Source organism: Homarus americanus, unplaced genomic scaffold (assembly GCF_018991925.1).
Source record: "Homarus americanus isolate GMGI-L3 unplaced genomic scaffold, GMGI_Hamer_2.0 scaffold24694, whole genome shotgun sequence".
NCBI classification, from domain to species: Eukaryota; Metazoa; Arthropoda; class Malacostraca; order Decapoda; family Nephropidae; genus Homarus; species Homarus americanus.
The window spans coordinates 1,134,976-1,154,785 of NW_024732780.1; positions in this window are offsets into that span (position 1 = coordinate 1,134,976).

The following is a 19,810-nucleotide window of genomic DNA, read 5'->3' on the forward strand; positions in this document are numbered from 1 at the left end:
CCATTACCAAAATGAGTTCATCACAAATGGTGGAGCTCAAGTAACTTGGATTTCCTTTGCTTTTATTTCCAAACCGTGAAATGTGATCAGCCAGAAATGGATCAAACTTGCTTATTAGTTCAAGAATACCTAAGAAGTTACCATTATGGGGTGATCCTATGACTTGATCAGCTCTTCTGAACGCTAATCCACGCTCACTCAAAAACTTTATTACTTCTACCAAACGCAAAAGTAATGAATGCCAATATTTCCTCTCAATTTCAATTTGATGACGGAGTCCACTGCCAATACAATTACCGATTTTTGATCGCTGTACATAGACTAGAGTTGTTTTTCTGTAGAGTTTACCTTGTGATTTAGAGAACAGTAACCATTTTCTCCTTACTGATTCGCCATTACTCAAAGTTCTGAAGAATGCAGACTTAGAGAGGAAACGGCGTTTCTGATGCTCACCTGAACCATACGTTCTCAATGTTCCTTTAAACTCAGAGTCATGATACTGGCAAGTATCGGGCCCAGCCTTTGACCAGTAAATTTGAAGTTCCTGTGATATTGTTCTTCTCCATTTACCAGGACCCGTTTCATTGTACTGGTCAGTTGTATGTGAAGTAGACGAGGTACTACAGCCAGGTAAGTCCTTTTCCTTTAGTTGGTCAGTTGTAAGTGTACAGTAACATCAGTAGACGAGGTACTACAGCCAGGTAAGTCCTTTTCCTTTAGTTGGTCAGTTGTAAGTGTACAGTAACATCAGTAGACGAGGTACTACAGCCAGGTAAGTCCTTTTCCTTTAGTTGGTCAGTTGTAAGTGTACAGTAACATCAGTAGACGAGGTACTACAGCCAGGTAAGTCCTTTTCCTTTAGTTGGTCAGCCGGGCGTACAGTAACACAACAGATTGCGTACTACAGCCAGTAAGTCCTTTCTTTAGTTGGTCACAGGCGTACAGTAACATCAGACGAGGTACTACAGCCAGGTAAGTCCTTTTCCTTTAGTTGGTCAGTTGTAAGTATACAGTAACATCAGCAGACGAGGTACTACAGCCAGGTAAGTCCTTTTCCTTTAGTTGGTCAGTTGTAAGTGTACAGTAACATCAGTAGACGAGGTACTACAGCCAGGTAAGTCCGTTTCCTTTAGTTGGTCAGTTGTAAGTGTACAGTAACATCAGTAGACGAGGTACTACAGCCAGGTAAATCCTTTTCCTTTAGTTGGTCAGTTGTAAGTGTACAGTAACATCAGTAGACGAGGTACTACAGCCAGGTAAGTCCTTTTCCTTTAGTTGGTCAGTTGTAAGTGTACAGTAACATCAGCAGACGAGGTACTACAGCCAGGTAAGTCCTTTTCCTTTAGTTGGTCAGTTGTAAGTGTACAGTAACATCAGCAGACGAGGTACTACAGTGTAGCAAGTCTTTTTTTCTCACTTTGGTTTATATTAAAAAAAAAGTAACTTTTCCTATTTCTTTTTAAGTTCAGCAGAATACTTCTGTTGTTATTGCTTTCCGGCTTTGCGCTTAGCAGCTCCATTTTAAACCTTTGCCACTCATTATTTGAATAACTGAAATTAAAACCTGAAGTGCAGAATAGAATATGATAAATATCATAAATTCACAAATTTCATGCATATGGGTAGACTGGTAGATATTTGCAGTTCCCCAAATTCACGTTATACCATAACTCTGAAGCATAGAATCATATTCATCCAATGCCCAGTAAACTTATTTTAATGACACAAAATCCCATGTTAAATATGAATCAATGAGTGTCACGCCGAGCAGCTCTCACACAACATACCCAAGCAGGTACTGTACGTGGCGATTGAACGTGAACACGAGACTGAACTGTTGACGCGGCGTACTTCTGCTCCGTGGTTGGGAGGGGAGGGATGTGTGTACTAGCATTCATATTTAGACGAAAAGATAGTGGAAACTGAGAAATACCAGCATATATATTTATTAGTACTATTAATAATATAAATAATATAATGTATTCTTATATAATGCAGTACTTCAAACATTTACTATTTATGCTGCAATGTAATGGGCTGCAAATTTTACATTATTATAATTATTATTATTATTATTATTGTTATTATTATTATTATTATTATTATTATTATTATTATTATTATTATTATTATTATTATTATTATTATTATTATTATTATTATTATTATTATTATTATTATTATTATTATTATTGTTATTATTATTATTATTATTACTACTACTATTATTATTATAACAAATATTTGCAAGCTCAAGGGCCCCCCTGGACCCACGGCCCCCGGCCCGGGTTCCTCGGGCACCGTTGTTAATGCGGCCCTAGGCCAGACATATGGCCACACACTCCAACACTACGTCTTATACTGTGAAAAAATAGGGCCTTATAGAGATAGATCCAAGCACTTTATCTCTGATAACACGATATCTTATATACTAAGGTTATATCCACACTTCGCATCTATTATCTTATCAAAATTCTATGTACCGACTTAAACAAACAATGGACTGGAAATACTCTGTAACATTCATTACCGTAATATCAAAATCACTGGGGTCTGATAAACACCTTTTGGGGACTACAGTATACTCTGTAAACCTTATTGTGCTACCGCTCACAGGATGAGTATGGAGTGCACAATAAACTAGCTGCTGTCCGCGGCAAAATTCAAATTCAAATCAGCTACTACCACCACCATCAGCCATTACCACAACCATCAGCCACTACCACCACCATCAGCCACTACAACTACCATCAGCCACTACCACCACCACCACCAGCCACTAACACCACCACCAACAACAACAACATCACACACCAGCTACCACCACCAGCAGCCACCTCCACCACCAGCAACCACCATCACCAGCAGCCACCACCACCATCAACCACCACCATCATCCCGGGAGGTCCGGAGCTAATGTGGAAGATTAACGCGCAGATAAAGCATCAGCCACTACCACCACCAGCAGCCACCACCATCACCAGCGGGTAGCACCACCACCAGCTGCCACCACCACCATCAGCAACCACCCCCATCACCAGCACCTTCCAGTGAGTCCTGAGTAACAACACACCTATCACCAGTGTCCCCTAGTGTCTATGTTATCACAGGTCTTTTTAGGGGGGAATAAGCCTACCCGGGCACAGGTCACGGACCCATATATTAGCTCCTGTCTCATGGAAATAACAATTATATAAATTTGGGTTAATACATTTAGTTTATATAATCCAATCACCCCACTGTAATTTTTCATAAGCTGTGAGTTGCCATGTGCTGTTCACGTGAGGGGAAATTCCTCTATCAGTAAGCCGACCTTGAGAATATAGGGTTAGCCCGGTCTTTCCTTCAGAGCCGCCCCTCACAGGCAGCAGTCTTCACTTGTGTCTCACGAGAATCGGACGGATGATCTAACTCAGTCAAGCTGAGCCCCCGTCCTTAACTAACACTCACAGCTTACAGTGTTAATTACGGTGCATCTACTAATAGACTGTGACCAATATAGTTTTACCAATAAATGGAGAAAAGACCATTTTGGGTTTGTAGCTTAACCCCTCAACTTATTTATATATAAGCCAAGTTAAGGGAACTCTATCCAAGGCTTATATATAAAGGTGGCAGCGAAAAGATAGAACCATTAACTGAACCAGTGAAGCAGTGTAACTAACTGTGCAAGGAACCGACATCTCTGTAACCCAAGTAACAGTCAAAATGTTCTTAGTGTCATTCTCCAAGGCAACAGACTATATACCGTATACATTCTCGTGAGCAACGTTATATGTCAAGTGATATATTTAAATGTCAACCCACATCGACATACAAAAAACTATTTTCTCATTATCATTTAATAAGTGAGTAAACAATAACTCACTGTCGTGTGGCAACACCCGTATCGACGACAGGCCGATGACTTGAGTCCCCATCTCAAGTGAACCTGACCCAGTACATTCCTTTAGCCTGCTGTGTGGGTACCCATCACTACAAAGACTCCAACGTCCCAACTCTCAAGTGCTGTGGAGATGCTGTCTGTACATTTGTTTCCCTTCTCAAAGAACAACCAACCCATACAGCTACAGTACAACTCTGTGCACAAGGCACAGTTGAAAGAAATACCTGTTAGACATCCAAAGTTGTTTAACTAAGTGTTTCTGTGGTTTGTAAAAACAGAGTGTTGTAAATTCTTTGTGGAACCAGCTACATCTGGTGCAGACCAACTATTTGACCTGTCATACTCAATCAACTCCAAGAGGTTTACCAGCTACAAGGTGCATTAACCTATGTGACCCCACAGACTCAGTTCCCCAGCGTGATTATAGCAGCAATAGTTGGACGATCGTACCTGCAGTTTTAACAGGTACTCTCCATTTTCAGAATGAGGAAATCACCAGAGCCACTGTTGTTTTACCTGACATGTACAAGGGGACCGATGTAGTCTGTCTTACGGAACCATGCAAGGTTAAAGGCTTATCGTGTGAATCTACATTGAGCACTATTCGTAATGGTGGTTTACCAGATGTTCTATTTCTCAACAGAACAGGCGCGTTACGAATGTTGAAAGAAAGATGTTATTTGTGTGATTTTCTAGTTTATCATAACCATGTTGCCCAACAGCCTACACAATTCCCAATTAGTAGTGTTTCACCTTCAATTAAACAAACCAGGCAGGAGAGGATAGATCAAATAACACCACAGGTTAAGGTGACTGATCACCCTCAAGGCAAGACTAAGATCCTAGAGTTACTTGCCGACTACCGAAACATTGTTGCTTTACCTGGGGAACAGCTAGGTCACATAAATTTAACCTCACATCACATATCCCTAAAACAAGGCACAAACCCAATTTACATAACAGCTTACCGACTACCACATAGCCAGAGTGCTGTAGTCCAGGACATGGTTGGGGATATGTTGGATCAAGAGGTTATCACACATTCAAAATCCCCTTTTAATAGTCCACTATTTTTAGTCCCTAAGAAGGTTGGAGGTTGGCGCCCAGTAATTGAATTTGGCGCGTCAATGAAAATACTATCCCAGATAGGTATCCAATGCCTGTCTTGAGTGATATTTTACAATCCTTAGGCAAGGATAATGCTGTATTTAGCAACCTTGATTTGCTTTGCAGTTATTGGCAAATACCTCTGGATATAAAATCTTGAGAGATTACTGCTTTTAGTACTCCTTTGGGCCATTTTGAATTTCTTCGGATGCCTTTCGGTCTCAGAAATGCCCCACTGACTTTTCAAAGGATGATTAACACCTTGTTTGCAGGGTTGATGGAGACCACAGTATGTGCCTGCTTAGATGATCTCATCATTGTCAGTCAGGATGTAGATACGCATATTGCTAAACTCCGTGAAGTTTTCCAAAAACTTTCTACAGCAGGACTCAAAGTCAAACTTTATACATGTGAATTTTTAAAATCCAGAATCCAATTCCTTGGTCATGTAGTTGACGGTGACGGCATTCATACAGTTGATGACAAAGTTTAGGCTCTTGCCCAGTTCCCACCTCCTACATCTGTTGATAAAGTACGTAGTTTTCTTAGTTTATCTGGATATTATTGTTCTTTTATTAAAGGTTATGCGACATTAGCTTCACCCATGACAAAGCTACTTTGGAAGGATGCAACTTTTGTATGGAATGCTGAGCAAGAAAATAGTTTTAGTGCATTGAAGACAGCACTTACCAATGCCCCTGTGTACTCTGTGTACCGACTTGCCTCTGTAATGCTACAAAGATTTAAGAGTAGAAGATATAGAGATAGAGTATAAAGAGAGGAAGATTTTGGTAGCGTGGCCGTGATAGTTATTTACTCTTATCGTACACTGGTCGTGTCTTACACGTCAATACACATCTATCACGTTCTTAAAGGCGACTTCTTAAACACTGCTTCGTTACAACTCTTTATTAATCACGAACATGACATGGACACATTAATAACACCTTCTATTGAAGTTACTAGGACATTATATTTACGTTACTAGGACATCATTTTACGTTACTAGACACTCTGATTCTCGGACACGAACTTGAAATGAATACACTTCCCACGTAGGTAACTCATCCCATGGAAAGCTCTGACAAACACTCACGTGACCTAGGGGAGGCCTAGCAGGTAGTCCTGGGTTGTCTCTATGGGAGACTGCTTAGCTGGGCGCCGGAGGGAAGTCTCGGTCCAGACCGGAGGCGACTTGCCTCCGGCCCTTGACTTCTCTCGAGCAGGCCTGGTGGTGTAGTAGCTGGCCACCTTGTTACAAGACAACTCTCTCTCTGCGAATCCCCGAGGGAGGACTAGCACGTCCTATATATTGGGAGGCGAACCGTCAGGTTCAGCTGGCGGGGGGGTCTCCTTACATTTGACCTCGCAAATGTGAGGTCAGGTCTGGACTTTTCAGAACTATCTGGAAAAGTCATCAGGTGGGGCCGTGTGTATATTGGGAGAGCAACCGTGAGAGTTCCCCTACACTTGACCTCCCAAACGTCGGGTCAGACTGGAGTTTCTGAGATGTAAGGAGAAGTCATCAGGTGGGGCCGTGTGACACGAGAGGCCCTGGTTGATTTGTGGCCCCTTGAGTTGGGCTCCAAGGGTTACATTTGACCTGGCTAATGTGAGGTCAGGACCGGCCTTTGTTCAGAGAGTAGGTTATTGTATATTGGAAGAGAGTCGGCTGGTGCCTTCTTACATGTTTTGTTGGGGCCACATGTCACATGGGAGGGGAGCTAGGCTGATTTACAATCCTTGGTCAACCGCAGAGTTACCCTATACTTTTGACCTCGGCTAATGTCGGGTCAAGTCTGGCTTTCCTCGCGATGTAAGCTGTGGTCTGACAACCCCTCACTACACCTCCCGCCAAGACCAAAGCTTACATGCTCAGAAAACTGATGACACATTTAAAGTAGACAGTAACATCATGTGCAGTATCTAATATAGTCCCTGAGGCGATAATGCATCCTTACATTTTACAAATTATAACCCTAGAGATGTATGTTTTTCTACTGGCATAGTTTGATCTGACAAAGCTTACTATACCTCCCGCCAAGATTAAAGCTTCTATGACAGGAGAAAAAAAATAAAATACATACACAGTAATTGAACATAGAGTGATCTAAAGATCCTTCATATCTAGCATAGTGTCCGAGGCAAACTTGCAAATCACATTCTACAAACAAAAACAGGTGTTACATTGCCTAACCAGGCCGTGTCAAAATAATAATTCATCTCAGTCAGTAAATGGCTACAACATTGTGTTTGGTAATACAAAACATTGATCAAATGAACTCATAGAAAAAGTGACTAATCTTTTTAAAAAAACATTCTTTGTAGTACATGTTAACAAAAATCAGAGAATTAAATACAAAATACAAAATGCTCCTACTTCACATGTTAGGGTGTTATATCTTTTTATTACACATCAGCAACATCAACAACATCAGTACATTTGTTGGGTTCAGCATGGCTCAAGTCCTCCATCCAGCTGGTATCTGAAAATAAGGAATGCTGGCAGCACAACAACGGTAGTCGATTGGTCCTTCTGATTATCCACCTTGTCATCGTCGACTTTCTTCTGATGTCAGCACAGCGTCTCTTCTGTCTTCACATAGCACGTTTTTCTTTCTTCAATACCGCACTTTGTAGGTCGTGTCACCACATCTGACTTCTTCTCACTTCCTCCTGGTTTCTATAATATTCCAGATGATTTTTCTGTTCACCTGCGCTTCCTCTACGTTTTAGAGCATTTTCATATTCCAGATGAATTTTCTGTTCATCTGCGTTTCTTTATACATCTTCATTTTCATATTCCAGACGATTTTTCTGCTCATCTGCGTTTCTTTATACATCTTCGTTTTCCGTCATATTCCAGATGAATTTTTCTGCTCCATCTGTATTTCTTTATACATCTTCGTTTTCAACATATTCCAGACGATTTTCTGTTCATCTGCCGTCGGCCCTCTCCGGCCGGGATGAAAGCCGGTCCACTGTTTGGGCTGTCGTCTCCTTAGATAACTCGTAAGGCAGGTTCCGCGGACCAGGCCTCGCCCTCCGTACGTGAGTGTCGGCGAGACCAAAGACCGTCCTGTCTTACACCTTCCACAGTGGTGAATCCCTCCCTGGCTGGGCTCACCAGGGTTCGTTGTGTGGCACTTCATTCCACACTCCTTAACTTCCTAGTAGAAAAATATAAACTCTTCTTAATCCTAGACCAGGTAGGACTTGAAAGAAGTGGGGTGGTGTGTGGCGGGTGTGGTGCTGCATTCCTCACGCTGCATTCCTCACGCTGCATTCCTCACGCTGCTACTTCTCTTCTTATATGTGCTGTGGTCGGATTCCGGCTAGCCATGGGGCGGTACTGTGTGTGATATTTGCCAGAGAAACAATCCTAAAGGGATGATGGATTAGTTGGAAGTGCATTCGCAAAAAAAAACAAATATTTACTTTATAAGTTACGTCAATGTTTGGTAACTATTATTTCCGTCACGACAATTTTCTCATTAGGCTGGGTCGGGGAGTGAAGCTCTGCTCACTACATTGAATATTATTTATCACTACGCGTCAAAGAGTACATTACAAATCATACTAGCATAAATACACACTGAGTGAAGCTCTGTAATTATCGCAATATTAAGTAACACTAACCACCGATTTCAAAGCATAACTCATGGGACAAAACATATGGGGATTGGTGGTCACAGCGGACGGTGGGAGGCGGGTGGAGGCGAGGCGGGTGAGGTGGGGGGAGCCGGGTCGTGGTTGATCGGGCCAGGCCGGGGCTTTGCGGGGCGGGGCGGGCGGGGCGGGGCGGAGCGGACCGGGGTAGGGCAGGGCAGGGCGGAGCGAGGCGGGAACGGATGGGTACGGAGGGTGAGGTGAGGGTTAGGACAGGGAGGAGGATGTAGGTTAAAAGACATGTTAAGTTATAACAGTTAGTACAGACACCGCTTCTATCGCTAAAACACAATGGGTACATTTAACACTGACCGACAATTAAAAAGCACTTGGGATACTGAGAACTTCACAGAACGCGGGGAACACTGAGAAATTACGTTAAGCACTGAACATATTTCTAGACAAAAAAAAAATTCGCGCATACCACGACGAGAGACATTTACTTGAGCTGTAACGGTGACACACTAGGCCACTTTTCACGCTACGACACAGGAATTACTTATTACACAATTGTAGACAATACTTAGACTGAAACAAATGAAGGATGAAACGAGCCAGGTGTTATGGCTAACCGAGGGAAGGCGTGAGTTTACGTTAAGTTCGCTGCTACCATTATAATAACTAAGCGAGGGAGGCGTGAATTACATATATAGTTCGCTGTCACCTATAACAAGGGACAGGGAAGGCGTGAGTTACATATAGTACGCTGCCGCCAATATAATGAAACTACATCTTGCATGAACTCCTTATCACGCGCTTTCGAACAATACTCAAACAACGAGTCAGGTGTTATGGCTAAAATGAGGGAGGGCATGGGTTTACGTTAAGTACACTGTTACCAATAACAAGGGACGAGGAAAGCCTGAATTACATATAGTTCGCTGTCACCTATATAATGTTACGAATGCAACCACCCTTGTACTGCCTGCTTCGTCAAGATAGTTACGAGATTACTTCAAAAGATTCTAACTATCACTGTACTGAACACTAAAGTTAAGAGGCGTGAGTTCTTTACTTTAAGTGCGCTGCCGCCATTGTAATGAAACGGATCTTGTTAGAAGAAGTAAGTTAGGAGGTTATAGTAGTAGAATATTATAGCGAGAGGAGTATAAAAGAGAGGAAGACTTTGGTAGCGTGGCCGTGATAGTTAGTTACACTGTCAGTACACTTATCGTATCTTATACGTCAATACACTTCTATTACGTCTTAAGGGCGACTTCTCAAACACTGCTTCGTTACAACTCTTTATTAATTACGAACATGACATGGACACATTAATAACACCTTCTATTGAAGTTACTAGGACATTATATTTACGTTACTAGGACATCATATTACGTTACTAGACACTCTGATTCTCGGACACGAACATGAAATGAATACACTTCCCACGTAAGTAACTCATCCCACGGAAAGCTCTGACAAACACTCACGTGACCTAGGGGAGGCCTAGCAGGTAGTCCTGGGTTGTCTCTATGGGAGACTGCTTAGCTGGGCGCCGGAGGGAAGTCTCGGTCCTGACCGGAGGCGACTTGCCTCGGGCCCTTGACTTCTCTCGAGCAGGCCTGGTGGTGTAGTAGCTGGCCACCTTGTTACAAGACAACTCTCTCTCTGCGAATTCCCGAGGGAGGACCAGGACGTCCTATATATTGGGATGCGAGCCGTCAGGTTCAGCTGGCCGGGGGGGTGGGGGGGGGCGGCGAAGGGTCTCCTTACATTTGACCTCGCAAATGTGAGGTCAGGTCTGGACTTTTCAGAACTATCTGGGAAAGTCATCAGGTGGGGCCGTGTGTATATTGGGAGAGCAACCGTGAGAGTTCCCCTACACTTGACCTCCCAAACGTCGGGTCAGACTGGAGTTTCTGAGATGTAAGGAGAAGTCATCAGGTGGGGCCGTGTGACACGAGAGGCCCTGGTTGATTTGTGGCCCCTTGAGTTGGGCTCCAAGGGTTACATTTGACCTGGCTAATGTGAGGTCAGGTCCGGCCTTTGTTCAGAGAGTAGGTTATTGTATATTGGAAGAGAGTCGGCTGGTGCCTTCTTACATGTTTTGTTGGGGCCACATGTCACATGGGAGGGGAGCTAGGCTGATTTACAATCCTTGGTCAACCGCAGAGTTACCCTATACTTTTGACCTCGGCTAATGTCGGGTCAAGTCTGGCTTTCCTCGCTATGTAAGCTGTGGTCTGACAACCCCTCACTACTACCTCAATACAGGGAATCGGCGCTGTACTTATGCAGCTGGACGCACGAGGAAAATATAGAGTGACTGCTTTTACAAATCGTAAACTTAATGATGCTGAAACACGTTATTCAGTAACGCATCTAGAAACGTTAGCTGTTGTTTGAGCACTGAAGAAGTTTAAAGACATAATTTTTGGTTATAAAATAACCGTCTATACAGATCACGTGGCAGTGACAGAGCTGTTTCACGGTAAAAATCTTTCAGGTAGACTAGCACGCTGGTATCTGACCATTCAAGAGTTTAAACCAGAGCTCAAGTATTTACCGGGACGAGCGAATGTGGTCACAGACGCTTTGTCGAGAAACATAGCACCAGTGATGCCTCTATCATCGTTCTCTCACTCGCGATTAAGGGATGAACAACAACTCGATCCATTGTGGTCTACAGTCATTTTCGCTCTAGAGTCGGGGGAGGAGGCTAATCTTCCAAAGTTACCTCTTCCGTTCAATCAATTTGAACTACGACGAGACATACTCCTTCGCTCCAAGCAGACAGCTGAGGGTATTGTTACACAAATTGTCATACCTGATACACTTCGTGAAACGATACTAACGTTGTATCACGATGCTCCACAAGCAGGTCACCCCGGACGTGACAAATGTCTGGCGGAGGTCAGAGAGAAGTATTTTTTGGAATACTATGAAGAAAGACATAGAATTGCATATTGCTAAGTGTTTGTCATGTGCTCAACATAAGAGTACTACAAGGTCACCGGCTCCAATTCTACAATATCCTACACCAGAACGTCCGTTTGACACAGTCACGATCGACTTGTTGCAACTTCCGAGGAGTCATCTAGGATCCTCGTACATCCTAGTGTGTGTGGATCATTTTTCTAGGCTTGTGATTTTAGTCCCACTGAAGGATAAAACATCCGAATCTGTGGCTTATGCCTTAGCTATTCACCTCATATGTCCTTTTACTACTCCCAAGGTTCTTCTCTCCGACAATGGATTAGAGTTCAAGAACCAACTTGTAGCACAAAAATGTCTACAATACGACATCCGACAAAATTTTATCGCAGCCTATCATCCACGGGCTAATGGCCTTGTTGAAAGAACCAATCGTAAAATCCTAGAGATTCTTCGTCCAATAGCGAGTCAAATGCACTATGCATGGGAAGATTGATTACAGCAAGTCGCCGCATCTATTAATGGGTCGATCAACAGCTCTACAGGCAAATCGCCCTATTATATTGTTTATGGCATAGACAAACGTCTACCGTATGACCTACTTACAGACAAGCCATGCCCAGTCTATAATGTGGACGATTTCGCTAGCTAGGCAAATCAACATATTCACGGATATTCATGGCCAAGTACGTAAACATTTAGCAGCGTCACGTGCTGAAATGATATACAAGCAACATAAACAAGCTAAGCCTGTCATGTTAGAAATAGGCGATGCTGTTATGGTGAGAGAACCTGAGCGAAAGTTTGACGGACCATTCCGCATTTTTGCTAAAAAAGCTTGCAACAAATTTTAAATTTTGAAGCCAAACTCACAAACTTCAGATGTTGTGCATGCGGACAGACTTAAAAAAGTCCATTCAGATTCATTCCCCAGGAATGATAATGATGTCCCAGTCATCGATGTCCCAGACACAACTGTTCAAACAGCAAACACGTCAAATACACCCAGTGTATCTGATGATTATTGTTTAAAACTACGTTCTGCGAAACGTATATAATAACGTTCCAAACATTTCTACAATGATATTAACACAAAAAGATTTTTGAGTCTAATCATTAATTAAATTTTTTATAATTTCATGAATTCAGTGCCTACACTGGAATGATTCATTTCTTTTTCCAAGCATTTTGCATGCTACAAAAACTTCAACTCAAGCTGTATCGATTAACAAAAACGAACTAATTGCAAGTATGGTTGATGCAGGGTTAGGACGAGTGGATGCACAGCATATGTGAGTGTGGTGGTGGGACGTGTGTGGGAGCTCCGTGTTTTTCGTCGAAAAACAGGGTCTTTCCAGGAGTACCCAGCCTGATTTCTAGGAAATCTGATTCGTGAGTGACTAGTGAGTGTCGTGACCAGTACAATATCTATCTGTGATCCCCCTAAGTAGATATATTTGTCAATTTACTGGTGAATCTGTGACTACCACGTGAGCTGTAGGCCCACCAAACTCCCCCCAGTGCAAAGGCTTGTAATCTGAGCCCTGTCCACCCCCTGTCCACACTCCCCCACCGTCCCACCAGGCCACCCAGCTGACCACAACTCAACCCTCTGATACTGCCAGCTCAGCCCTCACCAGCTCCAATATGTCTAGGTTGGCTGCTAGTGTCAAAAATTCAAATTTCAAGAAGCAACAGCTGACTGATGTGATAATGGAAGTCCAACGGACTTTCATACAGGACATCATACAGCAAATGAATAAGGAGACCATCAGGAAGCTAGAAGAAGCTGACCGGCGTCTCACTGACCAGCTAGGTGAGATTAAAAGAAGCTTGGAATTCTTGCAAAGGGATATAAGTGACTTACAAGCAAAGTTGAACGTTGAAGCTAAAGAGAACCGAACACTCAAGACCCAAGTTCAACAGCTGAGTGAGGAAAATGCCAAGCTCAAAACGGAACTACAGTAACGACAACAGCAGACCGGGTGGATTATGTGGATGACATAGGGCGGCGAAACAACCTCAGGATTGCTGGTATCCCTGAAGACACCCACGAGAACTGGGAGTCATCCCAACGCAAAATTTCACGCCAGCTGAATGAACATTTTAAACTTCCTGGAGTTAAGTTTGATCATGTTCAACGCGTCGGGAACCCAACTCCTCCCGCCCCCGCGACATCATAACAAAATTCTCATCCCCCGCTGACAGTGACAAAGTGTTTTATCAGCGCAGTAAACTGAAAGGCACCACTATCTTCGTTAACGAAGATCTCTGCCCAGGTACGACTAAAACCCGTCTACATTAAATGGACCAGTTTAAAGAAGCCAGGAAAACAGGGAAACACGTGACGTTCAGTCATAAAACCCTTGTTGTGAGGGACTGGGCAAGTGGACACCCGCCCCCTACCCCCTCCCCACTGAGGGGGAACCAGCCACTGTCGCTATCACCTGAGGAGTCCCCCCCCTGCCGGCCAACTCAAGTACTACACGTCTACCCTCTGTGGTGGAAACCAGCAGCCCTCAAAACCGAGTGACAGTAGCACCTCCCACTCCATCTGGGAATCACCCTCAACAGTACCGGTCATCCCTAATTCTGTTGGTTGTAGCACTTGTGAGTACGTTACCCCCCACTATTATAATTCTTAGATCTTCCTTTTTCACACCTCAGTGACCCTGAGTTTTACTGTTAATCAGTATCAATGTTCCCACAGTAATGATGTAATGCATTTGCATCCTGCCCTGAATTAATTTGCCGCCCTCAAGCTTCACTGCACTAACAACCCACTTCACCTTGTAGCACCCCAGCCACTCTTATAATGCCCGTATAGCTTAAACCAAGCGCCATATAGGTAATAGGCAGCTATCAAACAGGGAAGTACTACCGCCTGGGAAGATATTGGAAGCATAATGTGTTGTCTAATGGTAGACCCTGCTGCCATATGGCATCACGAAAATTGTGACCAAGTCCCAGGTTGCTCATCTGACTTTCTGCCTCATTTACACACAATTGCAGGGTCTCAATTGTTTCTCTCACTATTGACAACACAACATACATATACTTCATCGTTTCTCACTATAGATTTAGTTTTTTATCTAGTTATTTATGGTTATGATTATTATAATTTTATTTATTTATTTATTTTTTATTATTTATTATTATTATTATTATATTTTCGCCCCCCCTCAGGCCCTGATGTAGGTCAGTGACCTGTGCCCGGGTGGGCTAATCCCTGTAAAAAAAAATATAAATATATTTACATTTCTACTTAAATAAGCTAACCAAAAACTTGTCGAGTCTATTTATTAATTTATTTGTTTCTTTTGTTTTATCTCTCTCTCTCTCTCTACGTGATGGAGATTCGTGATGTCTCATTTGGTTTCCCTTAAGATCTTTTCGTTTTGCATATACCGAAATGAGTTTGTAAAAAGAATTAACTAACAAGATCATCTCCCAAAATTTATCAGAATTGTGGGAAAATTTTCATGAAATTTGCTTCCATTCAGCGCCCCCCCCCCCCCTTCAGGAAGACAACCCTCGACACTTGTATCTCGGTTGCAGGTCCAACGGACCCAAGTCATAATAGACCCCAACCTTACCTTACCACTAGGTTAGGGACCTCTTGATTACCACAGATGCTCCTAAGGAGAAATGAGCAATAATCTGAAGAAAACAAATTAAGCGAGATAGTAGTGACTAGTAACGATGTTAATAAGCAAATAGACAAACTGAAGCCTAATAAGTCACCTGGTCCCGATGAGATATTTGCCAGAGTATTAAAGGAATGTAAGGAAGAGCTTAGTATGCCCTTAGCAAAGTTGTTTAACATGTCATTAAAAACAGGTGTAGTACCAGAATCCTGGAGGATAGCGAATGTAATACCGATTTTCAAGAAGGGGGATAGATCACTATCCTCTAACTACCGCCCAATCAGTCTAACATCAATAGTAGGCAAATTACTAGAATCAATCATTTCAAACTCTATTTGAAACCACCTGGAGAAGCACAAGTTGATCAATGATTCCCAACATGGCTTCACAAACGGGCGTTCATGTCTAACTAATCTATTAACATTCTTTTCATCAGTTTTAGAATCGGTGGACGAGGGGCACAATTATGATGTGGTATATCTCGACTTTAGCAAAGCCTTCGACAGAGTCCCCCACGAAAGACTAATTAGAAAGGTAGAAGCGCATGGCATCAAAGGTTATATCCTTAAATGGATTAGGGCGTGGTTACGGGACAGGAAACAGCGAGTGAGTGAGCATAAACGGCACTAAATCGCATTGGAGCAACATCACTAGTGGAGTTCCCCAAGGCTCAGTACTTGGACCATTATTATTTATTATATACATAAACGACATAGATATCGGCATAGACAGCAACATAAGAAAATTTGCTGATGACACTAAAATAGGACGTGTAATTAAATTTGACGAGGACTGTGCAAAACTACAGGAAGATCTAAACAAATTTTTCGAATGGTTGGAAAAATGGCAGATGAAATTTAATGTGGACAAATGTAAAGCACTCAGTATAAGAGATGTAAACAGGGAAACCAGTTACCAGATGAACAACGATGCCATTGTGGAATCCGACTGCGAGAGAGATTTAGGAGTAATGATAAGTAGGAATCTTAAGCCAAGTAAACAATGTGTTTTTGCTCGTAACAAGGCTAATAAAGTACTTGGGTTCATACAAAGGAGTGTTAGTTACAAGACTAGCGAGGTCATCTTAAAATTATATGTAGGGCTTGTGAGATCTCACCTAGATTACGCAGTTCAGTTCTGGTCACCGTATTACAGAATGGATATAGAATCCTTGGAAAGAATCCAGAGGAGAATGACAAGACTAATCCCGGGCATCAGGAACCTTGAGTACAGACACAGGGTTAAAGCATCCTAATTTGCACTCCCTCGAGAGATGTAAAGTGAGGGGCGACATGATAGAGGTGTATAAATGGAAGTCAGGGTTAAGCAAAGGGGACATTACAAAGGTACTCAAACTATCCAACCAGGAGCGACTCTTAACAATGGTTTTAAATTAGACAAATTTAGATTTAGGCGTGAAGTGGGTAAACACTGGTTTGGAAACAGAGTAGTGGATGAATGGAACAAGTTACCAAATATCATCATTAACTCGAATATGCTGGATAGCTTCAAACATAGGTTGGATGCTTATATGAGCAATAGGGGTTGGGTATAAACGGGACTGCCCAGTATGGGTCAATAGGCCCGCTGCAGTTTCCTCCATTCCTATATTCTTATGTTCTTATGCTAGTGTCATTCCCTAAGATATGCTAGATCGTATGTGTTACACCCCATTTACCCATGGTGTCGATACAATACTCCCTCATATCGATCCTGATGTCTTTCTACAAAACTCACTGGGTTACACCAACCCCAACTGTAACTATTACTTCCTGACTCCCCCGACTTTAGTTCTAGTCTCCTACTACCTCATTCCTTCTCCTTGATTAACTATAACATCAGCAGTATTCCCCTTCATCTAGATACCTTTTTAGATTAGTGTTTATCTTCTATTGCCCACAAATTTGATGTACTTGGATTCTGTGAGACCAAACTCACTAACGATATTGACCATTATAATTCCTAATTATAATAGACACTGCGTCAACACGTCACGACACAGTGGTGGTGTCGCCCTATATGTTGATATCAAGTATAACACTTTTGTAAGAGATGATTTAAAGGTTCAGGAGGAGTACGTGGAGAGTGTTTTCATTGAATTACGTAACGACACACGAAATATCCTAGTAGGAGTAATCTACAGAAGACCCCACACTAATGTAAGAAATTTTCTTGATAAATTTTCGGAGCTTATCACTATCATAAGTTCAGAGAGGAAACATTGCTACATTACAGGAGATTTCAACCTTGATCTATTAAAATCAGAAACCGACACCTCAGTATTAGACCTTCTTGCTACCTGTCATTCTAAACTCTTCTTCAACACTATAACCAAACCCACTAGAGTAACTGCCACCTCTGCCACTGTGATAGATCATATCTGGACTAACAACACTCCTAACAATCTTGCAAGTGGAATTATTTAGAACAATATCTCAGATCACTTCCCAGTTTTTGCCATGTATAAAAGAGCCACAAGACCACACAAACACACATAGAGCCGGCTTTGCAATTGGAATATATAAAGAAAAAGAGATCATAGTGTCAAACAAGCAAAGGCTGAACAACTGGGCCAGCACAACACAAACTGAACTAACTGGAATCTACTTAGCTACAGACTATTTTAAAGAAAATGGAGGTGGGGTGATGTTCTGTGACTCTCAAAGTGCTTTGAAATCAATGAACAGCCCGTCAGGTTCTATGTCTAAAGTTGTATTTGATATTAAAAGAAATGTGATAACTGCCAATAAGAACAACTCTCGTATCGAACTTGTGTGGATTCCGTCCCAAGTTGGAAATAGGTATCATGACCGTGCTGATAGACTAGCCAATGAGGCATGTAAGAAAGAAAATGTTGACCGTGACCTTGGCCTGTCCAATGCTGTACTTAAAAACATTCAAGTCAGAATCATGAACTCTGATCTGGAAGAACTGAGAAATGTTGAGAGACCTGGCAGTTGTAGCATTAGTAAATATGACAAATTTAGTGACGAGAGGTACCGGTATGGCCAGCATAAGGACAGAACCAGACAATGTGATGTAGTCGTGGCGAGAATTAGGCAAGGATACAGACACATCTGGCAAGTTAGTAACGCTGTACCCGTACCGGAACACTCAGCATGTAAACTTTATGATAAACCTTTAAAGCATACACTTGAACACTATATTATTGAATGTGGCTTATTGTATCATGAACTTTGTAATTACTACATTGAATCGGGGGTGCTTGAGGACATTCTTGCTGTTTACCCCAAATTTGCTAGCCCACACTAATTAGTCTTCAATTAGAATATGACGTCCAATGTATATGAATCACTGTCTTGCAGGCAGTGAACAGTGACATCATCCACATGATTCTGACAGTATATATACTATTAATGAATATGATGTATTTCTTTGTGTATGAACCTCTGTCCTGCGTGGGTTGATGTCGCTGTTCATTGCCATGCAGGACAGAGGTTCGTACACAAAGAAATAACAGTATATTTAGGTCAGAGTCATGTGGGTGATGCTATTACCAAGTCACCCATCCCAGTCCAACTTCGTCACAGCCCTGCAGAATATGCTGACATATTATTAGACCAATGGTCTAGTGTGTCACAAATCACTTCCCTGCCTCCTGACATACAGCAATATTTTAAAACCACACACATTAATAGGGGTTTCAATATTGAAATAGCCTGCTCCTCACCAGACCTTACCGACCAGTTTCCTATAACGCACCACGAACTAACAACAGCAGTAATAAAAGGTGAATCATCCTCCCCTGGTGAGGATGGCATAACCTATAACACCCTGAGATTGTTAAATGAGGTCCCTAACCACCCACTGCTTGACCTGTATCAAATGAGCCTCACACGGGGTATTCTGCCTAAGACATGGACTCATGGAAACATAGTACTAATCCCTAAAGCTAACTCTCCAAACTTCAGGCCAATTTCACTCACATCCTGTATGTGTAAAGTCCTTGAAAAAGTTGTTCTGAACCGTCTCATGTTTCAAGTCAAAGACAAACTGGCCCCTAATCTGTATGGATTCATGCCCGGGCGCAGCACACAGACATGCTTTGCAGAATATCTTGTTCACTCAGGAGATAAGACACAAACAGCCTTCATAGACCTTAAATCAGCCTTTGATGTAGCTAATAGAGACATTATACTTGAGCAACTAGTTAATTTTGGCATCCAAGGTAACCTCCTGACATGGATAAAGGGTTATCTGTCCAACATGTATGCCAATGTTCTGTTTAGGAGAGCCAAAAGTACCAGAATGAGAGCATTTGAGCTTGGCACACCTCAGGGAGGAGAGTTAGTCCTATGCTATTTAATATACTGTTGCACAAGCTTATTGCTGACATTCCAGTTCAGCCAAACGAGGCTGTAATATGCTATGCTGATGATATCTGCATTATGACACAGACCAAGCTCAGGCTCCAAGCCTTCCAGGATGTATTTGCTCAGAGGACTGTGGAATGTGGTCTCATAATATCTGTTGACAAGACGCCTACCCAAGCTGACACACACACACACACACACACACAGGGGCCTCCCACACTGACACACACATAGGTGCCTCCCACAGTGACACACACACACACAGATGCCACCTACACAGACACACACAC